Source organism: Durio zibethinus, chromosome 16, assembly GCF_047325235.1.
Source record: "Durio zibethinus cultivar Kanyao isolate XHJ-2024 chromosome 16, ASM4732523v1, whole genome shotgun sequence".
Lineage (NCBI taxonomy): Eukaryota > Viridiplantae > Streptophyta > Magnoliopsida > Malvales > Malvaceae > Durio > Durio zibethinus.
In genome coordinates, this window is record NC_143177.1 from 17726512 (window position 1) to 17751561 (window position 25050).

At 31.6% G+C, this 25050-nt stretch overlaps 1 pseudogene across 1 annotated transcript; it reads right to left on the reverse strand.

Moving 5' to 3' along the window:
- Positions 1-2678: 2678 nt before the first annotated feature.
- On the reverse strand, positions 2679-22084 carry LOC149514378 (N-terminal acetyltransferase A complex auxiliary subunit NAA15-like; annotated as a pseudogene). The gene is made up of 28 exons (XR_016328617.1): positions 21877-22084; positions 20758-20836; positions 20013-20095; positions 19773-19922; positions 18098-18213; positions 17262-17367; positions 16221-16292; positions 16004-16119; positions 15032-15164; positions 14310-14387; positions 14154-14207; positions 13948-14021; positions 13516-13585; positions 13322-13417; positions 12706-12834; positions 12520-12602; positions 12203-12433; positions 6322-6445; positions 6137-6241; positions 5884-6015; positions 5449-5505; positions 5231-5328; positions 5053-5111; positions 4827-4964; positions 3792-3877; positions 3518-3646; positions 3333-3415; positions 2679-3246 (listed from the first exon to the last, which is right to left on the reverse strand). The product of XR_016328617.1 is annotated as an N-terminal acetyltransferase A complex auxiliary subunit NAA15-like (transcript).
- Positions 22085-25050: the final 2966 nt, after the last annotated feature.

The following is a 25050-nucleotide window of genomic DNA, read 5'->3' on the forward strand; positions in this document are numbered from 1 at the left end:
ATTAACTTAAAACACACAAAAAGAAAAACAAGGAAACTCCCATACACAGCCACACAAATTTTTAATCCTTAAATCCTACACACATACAACTTTAAAATCCTTAATTCCCATACACTGCAAGTCGTTCTTGGAGCACATAGCGCATAAGTTTCACAGAGACCAGCGAATCACGAACCACACTAAAGGAAGAACAACCCAAGGAATTTTCTAAAGTAAAGTTACAAAGCCCTAATTTATGTAAAAGTTTAAAAATGAAACAAGAAGAATCAAGACACAATCTCAACGAGAAAGACACCAACTGAGAGCCTATGACAACATATATTTAGAGTTTCAAAGAATCCAGCAAAAGGAAATAATCTTCCTTTTAAACATTCAAGCCCAATGCATGTCAAAATTAAGTTTTAGAAATTTAACCTAACAAACAGAGTGAAACCAACACAACAAAAAACTCTCAAAAGACGCCTACACACACAAGATGCACAAAAATTGAATTGATCTTATACTGCAAGCCATTTGCTTAGAGCACACAGCCCATACAGATAATCTTCTTTTTAAGTAGCAATTTCTATCCTCGTCAAAATTAAGTTTCAGAAATTAAAAGAAAGAAACTATTCTATCCTACAACAAAAAGATTGTAACAAACAAAACAAGAAACTTGCAAAATATACATACACAAGAGGCACAGAAATTGAATTCCTCCTTATCATGCAAGCCATTCGCTTAGAGCAGACAACTACTAAATAATATCCACACTTAAGAAGCCACAACTAAGGGGTTTTTCAAAAAGTTAAATTCCAAAAACTAAACTAATATAGATAAACGTGTCACAAAAAAAATCAAAACATGACATAACAAAGCCTCAATGAGAAAAAAACGATGCAAACTACAAGAAGAGGGACAGCAGAAAAACACAGTCCAATCCTAAACATCTGAGAATCATTCTTACCCCTATGCTCCTTACCACCCATAAACTCACAGCCATCAACAATCTATTCCACTTTTATTGAAGGCTAGAAATTCTTCAAAGATAATGCCTGCATATCCTATTACAAAAAGCAATGCCATAGAAATATGCATTATGAAATTAGATCAAATTAAGAAAGGCTTCTGTGGATAATACAAGAATATACAAAATATTGGCCAAAGATGAAAAAATGATTACAACCTACAAAGAAAGGATTGCACAAGAAATTAAAGATAAACCTGGATGTTGGTAACCCATGATAGGTTAATTGCCACAGTCCCTGTTAAAGCTGCTGTGAAAACACCAATAGTTTTCAACAAATTAGTCTTTGGCTGGTAACTTCGAAATCTAACGAGCTAGCTTCATCAACTCAACATAAAGGATCACAAGGTCCAGAGGTTGAGGTCAGCTCCTATTGATATACAAAGGTTATTTCAGTGTGTGGAAGAACCCAAAAATGAAGAAACACAGACACTGCCGTTTTGCTATGATGGTTGGTTTTTATAGCAATTTGGAGAAAGCTTTCTAAACAGCCTTTTGTATAATCTTCCCTCATAAAGAGGATCATTACTCAACCTCAATCCTGCCAATGAAGGATGAGAAACCAAGAAGAGTCATTTGAAAAATGTTCCTAGCCTTTAGGATTCAGCATTTTTTACACAATGAGGCTACTTTCAGGACTTGAACTTGCTCATTTGAGCCCCTCAGCCAAAATCTTTTATATTGCACCAGACAGTGTCTCCTAATCAACCCTCATATATCTAACTAAATCAATCTGATTTCTGAGCGAAACATCTGCAGAAGGTAATTTCCAATAGCAACAGCTTGAAATTCTATCAAATTATTTGACCTCCTCATTAACCAAGATAAAATCTTCAAATGTATGAACTAGCAATACAGGCAAATGGGTACCCTTAAACTGGAGTACTTATAAGCAAGACAATAGATGACAAAAGACACAAAATGAAATCAAAAAACACTCACCCAAATCATAAATCAATGAAAATGCAAATGGGTACTCGTAAAGATAAAATTTTTCACATAGGGATGAAAAGAACAAAAACCTCAAGCTGCTTTTCATTGTTGGGTTGAACTTTTTGTTGCCGTGCAATAACTTTCGTTATGGGGTTTACCTAGACTCATAATTGTTGTTATATTATTACATTATAATATAAATCAAATTAAGAATTTTTTTTATTGAAAGAAAAAAAGAACAATACTAATTTTTTTACTTGAGATACTATAACTAATTGAAGGTATGGATCCAATCTATAACTAAAGTTATAAAGGGGATACACTCATTCTTTTTGGTTTCTAACCTTTGGTGACATGGCTAACCAGTAAGGCGAGGATTGCAAATCCCTTATTCCCCGGTTCAAATCAAGTTGTTGCTTGATCAACAAAAAACTTGGAACCCTATATTCTGCTTTGCTCATATGACTCAAAAATTTTTCTCTACCAAAAACAAGTGCAAGAAAAGGACTCTTGATACTTTCTTGACTATAAACTTAGCAAGGTTTTGTCTTCAAAAATGTTGTAAATCCTTACGTCTAGGATTCAAGGAAAAGTTAGAGTAGGAGAGGGGAATCAGAAATCTTGATATGATATCCCATCTCCTATTAATGGAAGGGCTGCTAGAAGAGTCTTCAATTAGATTGGATATCATAATGGGAGTGTCTAATTATTAACAAATGAATAGTTGTACAAGGGTAAGTAATGAACAACAGTTACCTTTAGGAAGTTTTTCATGCTTTGAAAGCAAGGTTCAGACAACACATCATTGCAACATATGATTAATGCAACATATATGTATGCAATAATCCCACATTCCCCAAAAGACAAAGGGAAAAGGAGGGAGGCAAAGAGGAATCTAACCCAAAAGGAAGCATCACATGCATGTGTTCATCAACAATAGGTGACAGACGCTAAAAGCACCCAGACAAGTAGACAACAGAGCTTGCATAGCATTTTACACGTACAGCCCACAACCAAACAGAATAAGTCTATTGCAAATCATTGAAAAGGCCGCAGATCCTAACAAAAATGTTCACCTAATGGCTCCAGCTGCTACTTTGTGAAAATAAGCATGTGAATGCAACCAATCTTCAAATTTTAGCTTTCCAACATATGCACGTGGTGCCATTTTCCGCAAACAATAAGAATGGAAATCAAATTGATCTTCAGTAATATCAGCATAGTGCTTCTCCACAGCTATAAATTTCTCCAGGGCCCGTCCAAAATCACCATGTCGAAAGTAACTTTCATCAGAAGCAAGTTCATACCTTCAAAAGATGGATAACACTCAGTAGGTGTACCCAAATTATAATTAGAGACAACAACATGTGGAAGGTAATAAACAAAAACAGACCACATGCACTGCATGTCATAAAGGTTGTTGTGCTGGCCCCCATCTTTCGTGAACAAAACAGCAGTTTTTCCTGCCAAAGCCACCTTCAAAAGTAGAAAAAGCTTGTGAACAGTACAATAATACCGAAAGAAATTTAGTGACAAATATTAACTATGACAAAAGATGAAGTGGGGAAGCCTTAGAACCTGATCAGACTGCAACATTCGCTTCACAGATTAACTGTTTACATAGCGATCTGCAAGATCCATACACCTAGCTTCATCTGTCAATGAAGCCACAGCTACCAAATCACCAACATGTTTCAGTATCCGACTCTGTCACCAAAGAGAAGTAAATAATATACACATAGACCCAGCTTCAAGAAAATTCCAAGAACTTCTCCAAAAGATCAAGAAACAATAGCCAGTCAAACTAAAAAACACCAGTCAAACTAATACAAAAAAAAAAAAAAAATCTCACCTGGATATAAAGGCTAGAAGAGGCTTAATGCAATCAATTGCCGCTTTACGAAATTTGTTTCCTTGCAGTAAATCAAGTGGTATCCTCTAAAAATTGAGAAAACAAAGTTTTAATATAAGTCCTAGAACATTCATCACACATCATAAAGGAAGTAGCATTTATTGGCAATAATGATGCACATTGTAACAGCAATAATTACAATTCTCATGAATGAATACATAACAAATGTGGGTTACAGGAAGAAAACAATTTAAATACATCCTCACTGCATGAGTCAAATTCCAAAAGCTCTAGAGTTTGACACTTTATTTCAATCATGCCATAACCTGGCCCATCGTCAAAAGGTTTTTATATAGGAAAGTCAGTTTAACTAAAAGAATGAGATAAAGATAGCCACTAATAAAAGAATTAGCCACCATGTCAACTCTCTAGGGGTGAAGCATATGAAAGCATAATTTTAACCACCTAGAGTTCTTACTATTGTCACATCAAGACATCAATGAAGTATTTCAGCATAATACCACAACTATCTATTTCTAGATTATTTAAGAATATCACAAGCCATCGAATGGACTGTGTCTATTGTAGAACCACATCACTAGATTTTTGTCACATAATTTCTTATCAAGCCATCAAGAAAAACAAGATCCCTACAAGAGTATTTGTAAAAATAGCCGCCCCTCCTCTCTCTAGAAAAGGGGAGAAAGCTTGATAGCTCTACAAAAAAGTAAGGTTTTCGTTGGATTTGCATCATGTGATTCTATAAATAAGAGAGAGAAGAAATCCAGAGCAAATATAATGAACAGAACATCCCAAGGTACCATTTGGAGCTTATTAAAAAAAAATACCAAACAGAAAATCAAATTAATATGACTAACAGCTAAGACATAATAAAACAGCTTACACTAGCAATATCATTATCTACAGTCTATAACGAGAACACATTTTATCATCAGAAAAAAATAGAAAAAAATCAAATCGGGCATTATTTGAAGTAAAAAAATTTAAATAAAATTAAGATGGTAGAAATCAAACCTTCATAAGGTCTCCAAATTCCTCACACATTCCAATTTGTCCTCCACCAACTAATTCTCTACTTAACAGCCTCAAGTTTCTTGGTCTGCTCCAAGGTATATAACATTTCTGCAACTGCCACTATATGCATCAAAGATTCTGCAGAACCAAAAAGTGAAATTTGCATGATTATACAACCTACCTCAAGGAACCTAAAATGCATCATGTTATGTAAAGGTCGTAATACCTTCATGTTTACCAAGGAAAACTTTGTTCGCCTCACTAAGAGTTTTCTCCTGCAATTGACTGCAGAAAGAGAAAATAAAGGGATTTAATGCATCAGGGATCAAAATAATAATAGTAACAGTAACACAACAAAATTCTAGTAGGGGGAATAGCTATCATAAAACCATTTCAAAGAGAACCTGATGGATGGACGCTCAGCTTCTAAGACACTCCAAACAAGTTTTTCAGCATCAGTTAATGGAGCAGGCATTGAGCCCAATTTATGGAAAAATTTAATCTGCATTAGATTAAATTCAAATAAGCATTGTAAAGATTACATGATCTTTGTATCTAAGAACAGAAAAGAATGCAGTTGTGCATGGCAGTGCACAAATATGGTAGGGCAGATGTTACATACCAAGCAGCGATGTGAATCTGGATTCTCAGCATCCAGCCTTAGCAGTTGCTTTACAGCCTTCGCAGTTGCTTTACAGCCTTCAGGAAAACAAAATAAAACCAAGACAAACGTACTAATATGAGCTCATGAAATAGTAAAAGTACTACTGCACAAAACCATTGTTCTACAACTCAAAGATATGTCGTGCAAACTATCTAATTCACACATAAATTCATTGAGTGAGTAGAGCAATAAGAAAAGGATGTTTGGTTAAACGGTACAGTTTCGTTATTTCAAGAACATATCCACAGGCAGAAAGTGAAAAAAGAGAGGAGAAAACAAGAGAAGGGGCTTCCTCACAAATCACTAGCTGACAATTAAATATCAGTTCTAGTTGACCAAACACAAAAAGAACAAGAAACACATCTCATGTTCAATTCTTGGAAAATATAATACCTGAAAGGCAAGCAAAATCTTCTGCTTTCTCATATTTACTTCAACAGAAAGTAAGTGCGTCTCCAAAGAATCAGGTGAGTTCTTCTGAAGCAACTTCAAGTACTTCGTTGCTTCTGACAAGGGATACTCTGTCTGAAAAAAAAAATACAGATTAAACAGTCTTAGCTTAATAGGCATTAGCGTAACACATTTTTACAGCACGAGGACTTTAATCAGGAATCTAAAGCACAGGGAAAAGATAATAATAGGTAACCTTCAATAATTTTTCTCCAAAAGGATAAGGATCTACAGGTTTAACATGTCGTTTCCCAGACTTAGAGATGCCACTAGAACTTGATTCTTCATTTTTCTCCTCTGCCTCTTAAAATAATACACGGCATCAGAATGAAATCATCAAAGAGAGAGTTAGCCAAGAATCACCAAAACAAGCTGATATACTTTCTTAGCTCGTTCCACCTTCCTCTGCTTCTTCATTTTCTTTTTCTGAGAAGGAGTCTTTGATGTGTCATCCTCTTCTTCAGCCAGTGAGTTCAAAGGAGAATCAAACAACTTTAGATAGCATTTGCACTTCAAAATCCAATAATTATCACAATGCAGAAAGAAAAGGTTCAAAATTGAAGTAATCACCAGTTTCAAGCCAAGAGTTTCAGAGAAAGAAACACCAACATAGAAATGGGACAATGGATCAATCACAAAAACTATTACTTAATTGTTGCATGGCCTGTCACTATATCATCCCATTCCATTTCACCATCAAATCAATAAATCAATATAAAAAGCTATATAATCAACAAATAAATTCTGGTACGGTAACATGCAATTCTCCATCCTTAACCCAACAGAAATCCCAGGCGCCGCCTTCCTATCATTTAAAAAGCCACAATCTCAAATTTCAATATGCCTGCAAGGAACATTTAATCCTTTCAGTAATAACATCACGAGAATATGAACTTACAAAAGATATAACGAAAGCAAATTGAGACTACCAAGCAAAATTTTTATCCTGTTTGGCATATACCACAAGGTCTCGACATAATATAATAAGAATCCCCTAAGTACAACGTAAAACACCATCCTAAGTATGAAACAAGTATATAACCTTATAAAAATCAGAAACTATAATCTAGAATACTTGTTAAATTAAATTTGACTTGAGCATCATTTGAACACAAATTTTTTAAGCAGATCCAAATATTTGCATCTTCTTTTAATAGTTAATAATTTGTGGGAGAGCATTTGAACTTCAGACCTCCTACCAGGGCAAGAGGAGTTATTGCAACTAAGGTATGTGTAAAGCCACAAAAAAAAAAAAAAACTGCTTTATAATATAACATAATTGGCTTATTAATAGCATTTGTTTCTGTATGGTAAGGATAGACATGTATCCACAGTTGAAAATTCGTTAATGGTACATTTTCCTATATATTATGTATTTGGTCCATCAGGTATATAAAACAAAGAGACGGGGCACAAGGATTGTCTTACATAGCATTCTGATACATAATACTAATTTAATCACATACATATCAATTAGATCAACAAATGAATCAACAACAAATGAATCAACAACAGCCTCTTATTTGAACTCTAAAACTCTCTTTTGTATTCCTATACAAATGAAATTGAAAAACAGATTGATTAACATTATTTGAAAAAATCATAAAGTTCATAACGAACTTAAAATCATTGTGCATATCAAAATGACTAGTATTGTAGACACCGATTTTGTCCGGGTCTACTGTTTTAATAATAATAATAATATTTTTAATAAAAAAATTATTAATAAACAAAACAAAAAAAAAAAAACAAACAAAAGAAACAGAATAAGACAGAAATCAGGGAGTTGGTACGGCGCCGCTGTCGCCAGCCTCCGACCAACTACCCGACCAGCCACCCTACAGCCACCAACCAACTACCCTACAACCACCTAGATCCCCCTAATTTAAGCCTTTAAAAATCTCCAGCCACTTCCCCTTCAAGAAGGAGGAAGCTGGCTGGAATCCCCATTCAACCTTGCTCTAAAAATTCCCTTTTCTGAAACCTCTCCCTCGAATCCCTCCTTTTCCGAAATCTCTCTCGAACGCATAGGAACCCGTTCACTTCATCCCTACCAAAAATCACCAAACGAGCTACCCCTCCCTCAAAACACTCCCAAACACCCAAAATACCCAAACAGAAACTACACCAACCGAAAAAAAAAAAAAGAAAAACAGAAACGAAAAAATAACACAGTCCTCGCCGATTCGGCGAGGAACCCAGCGCCAAGGAGGTACCTGCAACAAGAAAAGCAAGGTTATTAGTTTGAGTATTTTATAAAAAAAAAGTAAAAAAAAAGAAGAACAGAAAACTTAGAACCCCGATCTACGTCGATCGGGGTCGTTTTCGGCGAAGAGGAGACCAGATCTGAAAAGATCGCGTCGGCCGGCGCCAACCCAGGCAGCGGCCGGCGCGGTGGTCCGGCGGCCGACGGAGCTCTTCCTCAGAGCTTTCTCTCTCCCCGTTTTTTTTCTGAAACAAACAGAATGAGCTGAAAAAAAAAATAGGGGTCCTTTATAGGGGAACAAATAGCCAAAACGACGACGTCTGGACCAGGAGGATCCGCACGCCCCATGATCCGACCCGGGATCCGCGCAACGACCTGCTGACCCGTTTCCTCTAACAGCTCTGAGCCGGTTCAATCAAACCGGACCGAACCGCTCCTCAACTGGTTCTACTGAACCGCGAGCCGACCGATCTCTTTTCGATCCATCCGAACCGGTCGTTGACCGATCCGGTTCAGGTAAAAAAAATTTTTGAATTTTTGAATTTTTTTTATATTATTATTTTTGTTATTTTAAATATATGATAAATTTATAAATTTGTTAAAATAAATGTTTAATTGTTTTAATAATAATAAAATTAAAAACAAATAATAATTAAAAATATATTAAAATGCTTTAAAAAAATAAATAATTTTTATTATTTTCTCTGCCTAGATGTTGGAGGGAATAAAAATATTTTTCTAAAGAAATAATTTGACCTAAATGTTGGGGAATTATTATTAATAAATTTTCATAAAAAAATAAATATAAAAAATTTTTAATTAGTTTTCAAAAATTATAAAAAATTGAACTTGCTCCGAAAGTCTGCCTAGATGATAGGGATTTTTAGAGATGTTCGTGTTTTACTTAAACCTTAAATACTAATTTTTAATTTTCAAAATCCCTTAAATCCAAACTCCCAAAAATCCAAAATCCCTGAAATCCAAAGTTTTAAAAATCCTAAGGACGCGTGTGAAATTTTTATTTAAAGCAATTTGTTCCCGAATATCGCCTAGAGGATGGGGTATTTAGGAAATTTTACTTCGTTAAGTCTTTTCACACGAGTTCGTAATTCACATTAATAATAGGATTAATAAATAAATGTATAATAAAATTGGGATCTTAAATATAAATAGTAGCACCTAAGCTCTGCCTAGATGTTGGAGAGTCGGGGTGGTCTCATTATACTTAAGAATCAAACTCTTAAATTGCATTTCATTATAAATGACATTCATTAGCATACATACGTTAGCATGTTATCATCGATAATCGATTGCATTATTCTCTCTTTAATTTGCTGTTCGATGATAAAATATTTTATAGTAAAAAAAAGGGAATAATACTTTCAAAAAAATATATTTTTGTGATATTATACAATAAAATAAAAATAACATTCCAAAAAAAATAATTCTTGATACTCTGTCTCGATGTTGGAGAGTTACTAACAATTTTCTATAAATAGTGTTATTTCATTTTAAGGATTGTTATGTTAAATCTTAAGCGAAAAGAGTTATTTCAAATTCTACCTAGATATTGGAGAATTTTAAGATAATTGTTTAACTTAAAGATTTTCTCAATATTCCTAAATAAAAATTTTAGCAAAAATATTTTTAAATGAAGGGAATTAATGTTAAATTTTAAATTAAAACTATTTTTATTCAACGTCGAAAATAACGCATAATTAAATGGTACCAATTTATGAACATTACGGGGGTGCTAATATTTCCCAACGTGTAACCGACTCCTGGACCCAACTTGATTTTTCGTAGATCGAAATTTATCTTTTTTATAAACTTTAAACTCGTTTTTATAGTTTTATTAAAAAGATAAACTTTTTGGTGACCAATCACACCCTAACAAAGATTGGTGACGACTCCCTTTTTATTTTTCTCGATTTTAAAACTCCGTTTTTACGTCTGACGGTCCCAAAACCGTTATGACAAGTATTATTATTACTTATTATTAAAATTCACATTCAAAAAGAAGCGAGAAAATTTTGTTTTATGATAAAAAAATTCATTCATGGATCTCAGTTAATTTTCAATGGGAGAAAAAAGAAAACAAAGAGTCCATTGAATTTCAACTAATTAGTTTCACAAATAAGATACAAAGATTTACCTCAAATTAGGAATTGCACAAAAAAGATTACTTACCTCAAAAAGGTCTACGTAAAATTATAGGAAAACATTAATGGCTACTATCTTATTTATCAAAGAAAAATAAAATACACTACAAAGAATTAATTAGTGAGTTGGATATTCAGGAATAAAAAAAATCGTTAATTTGAAAATTTTGAATTAGTCAATTTATTAGATATTTCATTTTGATATACTTTTAATTTTCAATAATCCATGTAAAAGTGAATTAAAGAAAAACTTATGAATCTATCAGTTACAAAAAAAGGCCTTAGTATAGTCAATATGATAGCCATTTAGTCGAACGGAGTTTTGTATAGAATATAAATAATAATAATAATAATAATAATAATAATAATAATTCCATTGCTACCATTATTATGATATTACATATTCCAATCCAATTGAATACTAGAAAAATAAAATGAATTCCTAATTTTATATATTCATTTAGATAAAGAGAAAATAATCATAAAATATATATAGGGAGAGAGTTCATTTTTCTAAAACTTAACTTTTCCATAGATTCCATTGTTCGAAAAATGATTTGCAGAAAGACGTTTCACCAACTTTTTAATTTTTTATTTTTTAGTAGAATATTTAGAATATGATTGAAGTGTGCACGAAAAGAGGCTTGTATTTATTAAACATGCGCAGATATAGCATTTCTATTTATATTCTTTCCTTTTTTTTATTCCATTATAGAACTCTAGTGGAGAAAACACACAACGTGCTCTATGAAAAATTCTATTTTTCTTTAATTTTAATCTATTCAATGAAAAATTGAAACATGATAATTTTTTGCTAATTCCCTATGGACATCATATCTAGATAGATGAAATACATTATTAGATAACTATAGCTGTGTAATAACTTTTGTTATGGGGTTTACATAGAATCATAATTGTTGTTATATTATTATAATATAATATAAATCAAATTAAGAAATTTTTTTTTATTGAAAAAAAGAACAATACTAATTTTTTACTTGAGATACTATAACTAATTGAAGGTATGGTTCCAATCTATAACTAAAAAGGGGATATTCATTTTTTTTGTTTCTAACCTTTGGTGACATGGCCAACCAGTAAAGCAAGGGACTGCAAATCCCTTATTCCCCGGTTCAAATCAGGTTGTTGCTTGATCAACAAAAAACTTGGAACCCTATATTCTGTTTTGCTCATATAACTCGAAAAATTTTCTCTAGCAAAAACAAATGTAAGAAAAGGAATCTTGATACTTTCTTGATTATAAACTTAGCGAGGTTTTGTCTTGAAAAATGTTGTAAATCCGTACATCCAAGATTCAAGGAAAAACTAGAGTAGTGGAAGGGAATCAGATAGCCCCTCCCCTATTAATGGAGGGGCTGCTAGAAGAGTCTTGAATTAGACTGGCTATCATAATGGGAGCGTCTAATTAACAAATGAATGGTTGTACAAGGGCAAGTAATGAACAACAGTTACCTTTAGGAAGTTTTTCATGCTTTGAAAGCAAGGTTCAGACAACACATCATTGCAACATACGATTAATGCAATATATATGTATGCAATAATCCCCCATTCCCCAAAAGACAAAAGGAAAAAGAGGGAGGCAAAGAAAATCTAATCCAAAGTGAAGCATCACATGCATGTGTTGATCAACAATAGGTGACAGAAGCTAAAAGCACCCAGACAAGTAGACAACAGAGATTACATAGCATTTTTCACGTACAGGCCACAACCAAACGGAATAAGTCTGTTGCAAATCATTGAAAAGCTTGCAGATCCTAACAAAAATGTAGACAACAGAGATTACATAGCATTTTTCACGTACAGGCCACAACCAAACGGAATAAGTCTGTTGCAAATCATTGAAAAGCTTGCAGATCCTAACAAAAATGTTCACCTGATGGCACCAGCTGCTGCTTTGTGAAAATAAGCATGTGAATGCAACCGATCTTGAAATTTTAGCATTTCAACATATGCACAGAGTGTCATTTTCGGCAAACAATAAGAATGGAAATCAAATTGATCTTCAGCAATATCAGCATAGTGCTTCTCCACAGCTAAAAATTTCTTCAGGGCCCGTCCAAGATCACCTTGTCGAAAGTAACTTTCACCGGAAGCAAGTTCATACCTTCAAAAGATGGATAACACTCGGTAGGTGCACCCAAATTATAATTAGAGACAACAACATGTCGAAGGTAATAAACAAAAACAGACCACATGCACTGCATGTCATGAAGGTTTTTGTACTGGTCCCCATCTTTTGTGAACAAAATAGCAGTTTTTTCTGCCAAAGCCACCTTCAAGAGTGGAAAAAGTTTGTGAACAGTACAGTAATACTGAAAGAAATTTACAGTGACAAATATTAACTATGATAAAAGATGAAGGGGGGAGCTTTAGAACCTGATCAGCCTGCAACATTCCCTTCACAGATTCACTGTTTATATAACGGTCTGCGAGATCCATACACCTAGCTTCATCTGCCAATGAAGCTGCAGCTACCAAATCACCAGCATGTTTCAGTATCCGACTCTGTCACCAAAGAGAAGTAAATAACATACACATAGAACCAGCTTCAAGAAAATTCCAAGTACTTCTCCAAAAGATAGTAAAAAGGTTCATCAAGAAACAATAGCCATGTACCAAAAACCCTAAAACCTAAGAAAGGAGGTCATATGCCTGCCCAATGCCCATCAAGACTTAAGGTCCACAAAGAAAAACTACTATGCATTTTAAATGAATGTATATCAACTTTGCACAATTTAGTGCAAAACAATATATTCAATCAAGGTCAGTATCATAGAAAGTGATAAGCCTCTTACAAGTGAACGATAACTACAAGGAAATATCTAGAAAGATTTTCAGGTATTGCTATGCCTTGTGAGATGTGAGACAAACCAGGCAAAAAGATTTCAAAATATAAGATCAAAAAATAAAATAAAAGAATCCAGCTAACAAAAATCTAAAACCAGCAGATGAAGCCAATGCAAAAATTTGAAGATTGAAGACGAGAACAAACCTTGACAGAGTATAAATCAATTACAGTTGGTGTGTGCTCTATGGCCTCATTAATTTTTGAAAGAGCAACATCATATTGGCCTTTTCTATCATAATGCTGCATCAATAAATTCAAAGTTACTCAAATGCAAAGAAAGCACCAAACATTTATAGCAAGAAAAGAAGAAAAGGCCATGGCCCACGGGGTGAGGAAACCTGATGATTACCCGCCTGAGCCAAAAAGAATAAAATCCATAAAAGTGTTGAAGGGGGCTCTTTCACTGTCCTGCACTCAATATGAAACACAAGCAAGAAATGACTCAGCATAATACCAAATGCGTGCTTGTGTATTAGCATACAAACAAAAACATATAGAAACTTCACATGCAACCATATGGGACAACCATTATGTACTTGTTTAATAGATAACAACACATAAATGACGGAGGACTTCACCAAACAATAAGCAGTAAAAGAAAAAAAGGCACTCAGACCGCACCCAATATCTAAACATTTAGACACTGTTAAGACTTACCAGAATATCACATAAGGGCTGGAAGTCTATATTACCTCAAAGAGTAGTAAATCAAAACATTTATTTGCTTTTAAGACTTAATAAAATATTACACAAGGTTTTAAAGCATATACTAGCTATCAGGGTATCTGCCAGTGGTCCTAATTGAATGCTCCAACTCAAGAACAAGTTGTTCCAATATGTCTGCCTGTGCAAGTGTCAACAAAGCAGGCAATCAATCCTAATGAAATCAAGCTCCAACCAGTTGCTAAGCAGTTTAGAATAATCAATATTTAGAAACTTAATTCTATTTTTAGAATATGTAAGTAAGAAAACTTACCTTTCCAGGGTGATCATCCAAGGGAGAAAGGTCTGAGAATAAAGATGGAACCCCCTGAGACCACCAAGAAAATATATCATTATTTCACCCGACAAACTAAAAACACCAGTCAAACTAACACAAAAAAAAAAAAAAAATCTCATTGGATGTATATACCTTTGTTAGAAGAGGCTTAATGTAATTAAATGCTGCTTCACAAAATTTGTCTCCTTGCAGAAAATCAAGAGGTATCCTCTAAAAATTGAGAAAACAAAGTTCTAATATAAGTCCCTGTCAAATCTCTAAGGGTGAAGCATATGAAAGCATAATTTTAACCACCTAGAGTTCTTACAATTGTCACATCAAGACATCAATTAAGTATTTCAGCATAATACCACAACTATCTATTTCTAGATTATTTAAGAATATCACAAGCTATTGAATGGATTGTGTCTGTTGTAGAAGCACATCACTAGATTTTTGTCACATAATATCTTATCAAGCCATCAAGAAAAATAAGATCCCTACAAGAGTATTTGTAAAAATAGCCACCCTTCCTCTCTCTAGAAAAGGGGAGAAAGCTTGACAGCTCTGCAGAAAAGTAAGGTTTTCGTTGGATTTGCATCATGTGATTCCATAAATAAGAGAGAGACAGAGAAGAAATCCAGAGTAAATATAATGAACAGAACATCCCAAGGTACCATTTGGAGCTCATAAAAAAAAAAAAAAAAGAGATACAAAACAGAAAATGAAATTAATATGACTAACAGTTAAGACATAATAAAACAGTTTAGACTAGCACATTCCACAACTAGGGAGTTTTTGCAATAAACAGAATGTATCGATAACATCCATCATAAATTCCTAATGAAAACAGAAGCACAACATAAATCCATCACCTTAACTGCACAAGACCAAGTGTACTATTGTGAAAGTGATTTGTATAACGCATCCAATCGATCAAATTCATCAGAGGAATACTTGGCATTTTCAGAATACAGGCCAAAGCATTTCTGCAAGCCTTCATAATATCTGAAAAATATACATATACAAATACAAAAATTGTAAGTTGGTTGGCTCCTGGTTTATCAGACCTAATAGCAATAAATTGCGCTGATATATAGGCATATACTGAGTGAAGAGACATAAGTTAACAGTTCTGTAAAAGAATTTTCCTCATTTCCCAATCTGAGAAAGCACCCAAGAGACTGTTGACACATATAGTATTATAGAATTACAGTTCTGCTCATAGTTGCTTTGCTACCTTTTAATTATATTTATATATGAGGTGGTGCATAATGCTCCTTTTTACTAAAAGAGCTAAGCAAAGGGCTTGACAGGACAGAGAGATATAAAACAATCCCAAGAATGAAAAAATAAAAATAACCTCATTTTATGTAAAGATACCATGGTGTAAATGTAACACGCACAAGTATAAGCAAAAGCTTAAAGAAACAAAATTTAAAACTAAAAAACGATTGAATTTGTGACATAAGGGATACACACTGATTAGTTTCAAGCTTAAAGCACCAACAAAAATAGAGCATAAAAAATAATGACTATTTCTACCATTCTTTTAACCCTTCATAAAGTTCTAACATAGGTAAAGGAATTTGGGTGTTACTACAAGAAGAATTGAAAAACCTATTAGCCCAACAAAAATATATTTAAACACACAAACTATTCAGAATATTAATTACTCTTCATTTCCTACAATAATAATACACCACGGCATTGAGAAAAAGAAGTCAATTATAACTTCAAGAAGTGCTATATAAAAGGAAAGAGTTGACTAATATTCTTTGCTATGAAAGATTTATTAATGAGCTTAACTAGGTGTTTCAAAAGAGTACCAAATGCATAAGACTCACCTGTAACTGTCAGGGTTCATGGTAAGTAAAGCCTTGTAAATATTGGCACCTTCTTCTAGGCATCCAAGTTTCACCAGGAGAGAAACCTCTTGTTCTTTATAAGTCAATTTATCAACCTAGAATAATAGAATTGGTTAGAATTTTAATGTCCAAAAATTCAAAACTTACAAAATTTTTAATGTTAAAAGTATTCAGGTATTATACATTTGACACGTACTATTTTTGGCTCTTTCTTATACAATTCCTCAAGTGCTCTCTCAAGAAACCCAGATTCCTCTAGCAAAGAGATCTGGAGAAAAATACCATACCCTCATAAACATCAGAAAAGCAGCAGGGGGCACCACTAGTCTAGATGTACAGCATCCATTATGCATAATGAATGTAGTTTTGCATATTTCTATGCCAATATATTATTAAAGAAATAAATGCTACTGCAAGGGCTAAGGCTTATAGGTACTTGTCCAATTGGTTAAGCTGTTTTCGAATCATGTTAATGGTGTTAAACCAAAAAAGAGTAGTCAAAAAGAAAGATAGACTAACTTATTAAGATGTCAGAAACAAAAATTCCGAAATGGTTCCACAGAACATATAATTGGAGATTAGCAATTATTAAGATTCAGAGCTGCTAAGTACAAACACCACAGATATGATTACTGGTAGAAGGCCCAACAATTAGTGAACAAGCCATATTTCTCTCTAACATGAATACATCAAGAATTAAATATCTTATAGATGCCAAATACCACTATAGGCCACTAGTTAGTCCTCCATCTCAGATTAAAGTGAACTTGGAGATGATTTAATTTAACTTATCAGCCATACACACAGAATCATGAAAAGCCATACTTCACAAGTAGAAAAAATGGGTGTAACATGTACATGAAAGTAGATGAGATTTTGGCAATAAAATAAGCAGAAGGAAAAAAGAAGTTAAGAAGAAATGGGTAGGTTTTCTAATTGCATGTGAAAAAAATTAGAATTAATTCAAAAAAGGGACCCCATTTATAAAGAAGGTAAAGGCATTAAAAATCTTTAATTTTTGTATATTTAATTACTTTATTTGGTTTATGGATAATTTCACTAACACTGTTGGCATCTGGTTAACAAGTGACACCAAATCAGTCACTCCCATTCTATGTTAGTATAAATTCTAAAATTTTGAATGTCTGTATAATGAAGTCAACTCATGTGAAATTACAGCCACATCCCACATACATATGCATGCAAAAAAAAAAGAGTTGAAGTACATGACCAATACCTTATATAAAAGCATTTCACCATGCTCACAACGTTCATTATCTGGTGGATAATCATCTTCTAATGTCCCTTCAAATGCTTCCAAAATTTCAACTGCTTTTGCACCACTAATATCAACCAAAAAAAGGAATACAGCATAAATACCTAAAGGATGAATGAAATTAATAAGACTTCATTCACTTAGAACTACTCGGCTAAGACAGGGACAGAAAAGGAAAAACCCTCGTAACTGTTGTGCCAACAACTTCAATTCATTCATATATAAAGCCAAATGAAAATATGGCATCATCATTGTCTCCATATAAAACTATAGCAAAAACAACATAACTCTGCGGTTAACTAGGCATTGTTTGTAAAAGGCTAATTTGCAACCAAATTTCATATATGCAAGTGCAACCAGCTTAGAATAGTAGGGTACCTATCTATCTACCCACCTATCTATACATATTAGTAACATCTTTAACACATTCTACACCCACCATATATTGTCATAAAAGAAGTTTGATATCTTATTGGATGTTTAGTTGAAGTCATACAAACAATATGAACCACGTGTTAAAAATCAACAGTAATTTCATCCATGTTAGCACCCATTTGATCATATAATTAGAAACATTAAGTCCTGATTAAGCATTTAATTTAAAGAAAGGCTTTCATTATATCAACAAATATTTCAACTTTCAATACCAAAAGGCCCTTCAATTTGGACCTTCAAGTATACATAACAATAACAACACTCTAAAACATGTTTCACAAAATAAAAGTCAACAGAAATTGGTGAAAGTTAGCATAAGAATTGGAACAAATTTTTTTAAGAACAAAATAAAGGACAAGTACTTTGAGTTTAAATGGTGGGCTACAGCAAAGCCAATCCAGTTCATGCAATGATTTGGTTTCAAATGCAAAAGTTGTTGTCTTGTATCAACAAATCCTGTCAAATCTCGCATTTGTGCCTGCAATGCAAAAGATAAAACATAAATGTAATAATTTCTGATACAACCTGAAACATGACAATGAGAAAATACAAAACCATGATCAAATCCAAAAAATTTCTCTCAAACTTCATATCTTAGTAGAAAGACAAATGCTCATCATCTTCATACTTTTTCCTTTAACTTTTCAAGGCATATAAACCATAAATAAGGGGGGGGCACAAATAAGTTAATGCCAACAAATGACTTAATCATCTGAAATAATGAGTTAAGAATCCATAATATGGCAAGCGCTAAAGCATCGAGGGAGAATAATAGAAATGAAAATCATCAATTTCAGTATCAAAGACGCCGACTTTTCTTACTATTCTGGAGCAGTAAGGCACATGGGCAGATGAAATTAAGAGAAGAACCGAACCAGATCTGATCCAGAAAGTATAAACTCTTTCTAATTGCAAAGGTCATTAATGTTAAAACCTTCAACCATTAAGGAACTAGTAGAATGAGACAGAAAAAGGTTCTGTGGCGGTAGACCAGAAAGTATCAATTCAAGGTGGTTGATTCTTACAGGATAACGAGAATGAAAGGATCAAATCAGACTGGTTGCTTCTGATTATATTACTTGTCATTCTATAAACACTTTCAACCATTAAAGAACTAGTAGAATGAGAGATAAAAAGGATCTGTGGCGATAGACCAGAAACTATCAATTCAAGGTGGTTGCTTGTTACAGTATAATGAGAACGAAAGGATCAAATCAGACTGGTTGCTTCTGATTATATTGCTTATGTTTTATTTTTGCGTGTGCCTCAAAACAAAACCTTCAATTAAGATACTAAATCTGAACCATCTCTCATATTAATCTGCTGCCAGAATATCAGATGATGTCTGTTATATCCTTTTCCTTCCCCTAAAGCCATAAATTGTTTCTACCAAAACTATGATCTAAATTTTCAAAGTTATAAAACCAGCTGACTCATCTATGTTCTAAGTGTTTAAGAAGATATTTTTTTCATGGTCTCATACAGCCTCTCCCTTTTAGTTGAGTTATCTCCATAAATTCCATTCCTCTGTTTTAAGCCATATATCTTCGCCTCTTTTGTTACTATCTTAATATAATTATGCCTTTTCTATCCATCTACTAGTAGATTCCGTCAAGCAACTAAACAGCTTCAAATTTCATAAAATTTATTTTCACTTCACTACTAACTATGTAGCTGATCTTGTGTTTTCATCCAGTTATATTAAGTTACCACAATGAACCTGCCCTTACCAACTACCACATAACTTACAGTTGCACAAAAGTTGGCACCAAACTATTTTAGTTGCAATATTGACTTGCCTATAAGTACCCTAATACTTAAGATTCTCAAATTCTACAATGGAATCTGAAAAATCTTTTAGGCAAACCACAAAGCTTACAAGAAATCTTACACAGAGAAACTCCTTTAAATGTTCGAAAAATACCATGATAAGCAAATGTTCTTACTTAACATTAAGCATACAACAGATAAACATCTTAGATTTAACACTAAGTCTAGATGTACAAATCATAGAGAAGGAAAGTAAATAAGGTATACCTGCAAGAGTGACAAGTCCCGTAGTATTTCAATGTTGTCTGGATCTATTCTCAAAGCGTTGCGATAGCATTTGATAGCCTCCCTGTATTCTCTATCTGACCGATACAGGAGACCATAAACGTGCCAGCAAACATGACTTTTTACATCATTCTACAGTAAGACACAAACATGAAAACAATGTTAGGAAAAAGTGACACTGCTTTGACATTATAGCAACCAAAAGAAAATAAATAAGATAACCTTTACACCTAGCCAAACAAGCTCATAAGCTTCAGTTTTCCGATCCATGCAATTTAAGGTTAACCCCTTCATTGACAATGTTTCTGACAATAATGAATAAAAGCCCATATGACAACATACAAACACAACAAACAAACAGTTACCAGATAGTATAAAATATTACTTGGAAACTGCATATTTAAAAGGATGGATATATTAAACAAAACGCTACTACACTCTACCAATACCGCACACTAATGAATATTCACAAAACCCAACCAAGATGAAGAAGGTATTCAAATATTGCAGATTTCAAACTGCATAGGTTAAAAATGTAGTTATATACCCGAAATTAATGCAATAAATTCAGTTGATAGAGAATATCTCCACACTGATACTGCTAGAATGTTCCACTTATCTCTAGAACCATCATAAATCATGGACTAGTCACCATACAGCTAGTGCTTTCAAAAATGCAATTGACATCAATCATAAGACATGAGAAAGGAACATACAGTCTACAGAAACAATCATGTCAAACTTAGAGGCATTCTTGTAAGGATTATTGAAACCAATAACCTTGATAACAATATAAACTATCTAGTGACAGCCCCTTTTTCCTCTAAAGTGTAAAGTTCTTTTTGTTTCAGAGTTCTTGCATCTTTATACAGGTACATTTACAAGAACCATGCAAACATAAACACTAAACGATAAGTGCCTCTCAGCCAAAAACAAATAAATAAATAAGTGCTTAAAATTAAACTACCTCCATGGTCAGGAAACTTTTTCAGTATTGCATCTGCAGCCTTCAGTCCTTTCTTGTACTGTTTAGTTTCATATGATTTCTGCAATGATAAAATATACAAGAGCTTTAGCAATAGCACATGGACCTCCAAAGCAATAAAAATTCAGTTATGAGAATTAGCTAGAGTATAATAACAGATAAATATTAATTACTTAAAAATCAGGCAAAAAAACTGTGTCAAGAGTCCATTACTATAGAAGTTAAAATAGAGAAAGAATTCACCCGTCAAAACTCTAGTTTTCACTATAAATTAGAAGAAATAAGAGGGAAGGGGGGAAAACTCTCAATAGCGTGTGGAAAACATCCAAATGTTGCTATTCTATATCTAATACGAACAAGTTCTTAAAATATATAAATATTCAAGTTTAACCAGCAAAGCCTACAATTACATTAAAAATTGTCCCAGTCAATTTATCAAATTCTTAAATAGATTGTTTCACAAAGTTTGTTATTGTCTTGAATGCTTATGTGCATCAAAGCCAAAATGCCACAATTGTTTCCCATTAGGAACCAACAAAATTCCTATTTTAAAAAGTTGGCAACATACAAGAGAAATTACTAAAGTAGGAAGAGTCACCAAACCCTTTTATTTTCATTTCTCTAATTTTCTCCATGATGATACAAATGAATTATCACCAAAAGGAAAGCACAACGAGCATCCTTACTTAAAAAAAAAAAAAAAAGGTCAAAGCAAAATTCAATTTTTTAAAGTTGCTTTTCAACAAATCGAATTCATTGACCTAAATTAAGCAAAGCAATAAACTTAATTAAGCTTTAATCGCTAAACAGAACAAAGAAAATGAACTTAATTTATACGAAAAATTGCCCAAACGCAAAAACCTAATTGACAAACAAGCTTATCTAGTCCAAATTTCCATTTATAATTGATATCCACCGACTTTCTCAGCAAGCAAACAGACCAGTATCCAGCTAGGGTTTTGCAAGCAAAGAACAAAAAGAAAAAAGAAGTGCGATTTTAATAAACAAAAAATAAGAAAGCAAAATACAAGTATAAATACCAACTAGAAATACGTAGATACGAACTGAAAAATGAGAGAGAAAAGAGAATCGAAGCCTTACGACAATGAGTTTGAAGAGGTTAGCTTCCTTCGGAGGCAACGAAGCTCCCATTGTTGAAGAAAATTAGAAAATTTTAGAAGAAAAACAAGAATCGTAAGAGAAAAAAAAATGAGAAGATTGAGACTTGATGAAGTGAGAGTTAGGGGCTTGCAAGAGAGAGAATAGAGTGGTGGCGTTATCTGCTGCTTCAACCCTACGGTCAACTAGAAGCTTGAACAAAAGTAAAATAAAAAAGGAATAAATAAATAACTTTTTGATTCATATATATGGGCCGTCGGTTCATTTGTCTGACGGAAAATTTACTAAAAGGGTGATCTCATAAATTTTTATTAATTGATATCATAATCAGATATTTAACATATAAAATTAATAAAAATATAAATTATTTTTATCACTTTAATGTTTAATAGGTGTTAATTTAAAATTTAAATGATTATTATATGTTACATATACATTTAATCAAAATATATGTACATTTAAATATTGAGATGTAATTTTAACTTTTTATTAATTTTACTTATAAATATTTTTATTAATTATTTTATTATAAAATCAAATAATAAATATTTTTTTGAAGTACTTAATTTTATAATTCTCTCCTTGTCTTTTTTCGTAGGCCCAATCATTTTCTAATCATCTATGTTAGTAACAGATATCAATTAAAAAAGTCACTTTGACTTGTCCTTGAATCTGATATACTAAAAGACAACCTCAATCACTAATAAAATATGTTCGATGTTTTGATAAATAAGTTGTTTCAAAGTACAAATTAATCGGAAACAATTAGAGAAAACTTTCACTTCAAATAATAGCTAAACAAAAATAAAGTGAATACCAAAATTTATCTTTTAAATAATCGTATTATCTTTGCATTACATGTCTTTTATAAATTGTGTTACGAATTTTATGAATGACAACAAATAAGATATATGTTAATTTTAGGTATCCCAATTTTTTATTTATTAAAATATTTGAATTCAATAAATACTCAAATAATTTTTAATTTTATTATCTAAATCTAACACACATAATATATAAAAAAAAACTCATTATTGTTTAAACTCATTAAATATTCATTTATTAAGTTAAATTTAAATTTAAATTTAAAATTGATTTTAAAAAATATTATTAAAAGAAATAAAATTAATAAATGAAAGTAATCCATATAAAATAAATAAAAGCTAAAATTATAAATTAAAACACTGAATGAATTAATTTAAGTATTACCTTCATAATAAATAATTTTTAAATAATTTATAATAATAAAATATTATTATTTATAATCAAGTTCGAATAATTAGTACCCTTAAAACACTATCTGAACTTTATGGCAACCTACCATGAATTATAATATTTTACTATCGGAATACCATCCAAACCATACTACCTAAACCGACTTTTAGAATACCCTAATCTTACCATCCAAATCCATACTACCTAAATCGACTTAGAGGATGCCCTAATCCAACCTGTTGTTATCCTTAATACTTTGATAACAATATCAAAGTAAGAGATGGGGCAAGTATGTTCATTATAAAGATGATTTTTTCTACTATCATACATGATGAAAGAAGAAATTTTCGTCGTCAAGTACGACAGAGCCACCAAATATTCCAACTTTAGTCTGGAAAATTCCAATTTACAACATGGTGAAGAGCAGATGGAGTATTCAATAACAGTACCGATCAAAACAATTTCATGGCAAGAAAAGAGCAAAATATAAAACAGTGGAGGGAAAAAATAACGAGAGGTAGCTTGAAGAAACAATCTCTTAATAGCCATACACATAGAATCATGAAAAGCCATACTTCATAAGTAAAAAGAATGAGTGTAACATGTACATGAAAGTAGACAAGATTTTGACGATAAAATAAATAGAAGGAAAAAAGAAGTTAAGAAGAAATGGGTAGGTTTTCTAATTTTTATTTTTTTTCTTATTTTTCTCTTTTTTTCACAAATTTTTTTTATTTCTTATTTTCATTTTTTTTGGCACTTCCTTGTTTTGTTTTTATTTTTATTTTGTATTAACTTTTTTCCTTTGTTAAGTTTTCTTTTTACTTCTTATACATATATATATATATATTTTGCTTGTATTTTCTAAATTAAATTTTTTTCTATTTTATCATCCCTTTTCATTTTTGAAATTTTTTTATTTTGATTTTATTTTATATATTAGTATTTTCATTTTTTTACTTTCTCTTATATATTTTTTTCTCATTTCATTTTGTTTTTATTATATTTTGTATTAACTTTTCTTTAGTTTTTTATATATTTTTTTTCTATATTTGTTTTTTTTTTTGTTTTTCTTTGTATTTTCTAAACTAAAAGTTTTTTCTATTTTGACATTCCTATTTATTTTTGAAATTTTTAATCATTTTGTTTTTTTTATTATTTTATTGATTTGTTAATTTTTTTTCTTTTTCTTTTTTTTGTTTATTTCTAATTACTTTTCTTATTTTTATTACTTTTTCGTTAGTATTTTTTTATTTTTCCTTTTTTATTTATATTTTAAAAAAATTTTATAAAGTTTTGAATTTTTTTATTTTTTGGTTTTTTTATTTTTTTTATTTACCCATTTCTTGTCCTATTTTATTATTTTTCAATAACTTTTTTTCCTACAAAATTTTCTTTCTTTTTACTTATTTTTTCATATGCTTTCATTTTTTTGTTTTAATTTTTATTCTTCTCTTGCTTTTCTTATTTTTTCACAATTTTTTTTCTTATTTTCATTTTTAAATTCTCATACTTTTTTTTTTGTACTTTCTTCTTTGGTTTTCATTTTTATTTTAGATTAACTTTTCTCTTTTTAAAAAAAAAATTTGTTTGTCTTTGATTTTTTATACTGCTTTCTCATTATTTTTTTAATTTTTTGTATTTTTTATACTAATTTTTTTTCATTTTGTCATTACTTTTCATTTTTGAAATTGTTATTCATTTTTTATTTTTTATTTTTTATTTTTGAGTCGTTATTTTTTCATTTCTCACTTTTTTTATTTTTATTATATTTTTGTATATTTTTAATTTTTTTATTTTCTTATTGGTATTGATTTTTTTTCTTTTTTTTGTACTTTTTTATCCTTTTTCTTTTGCTTTAATATTTTTTCTTATTTTTATTTTTTTGGTTTTTTTTTCTTTTTTATTTATATTTTCATAAATTTTTATAAGGTTTTAGAT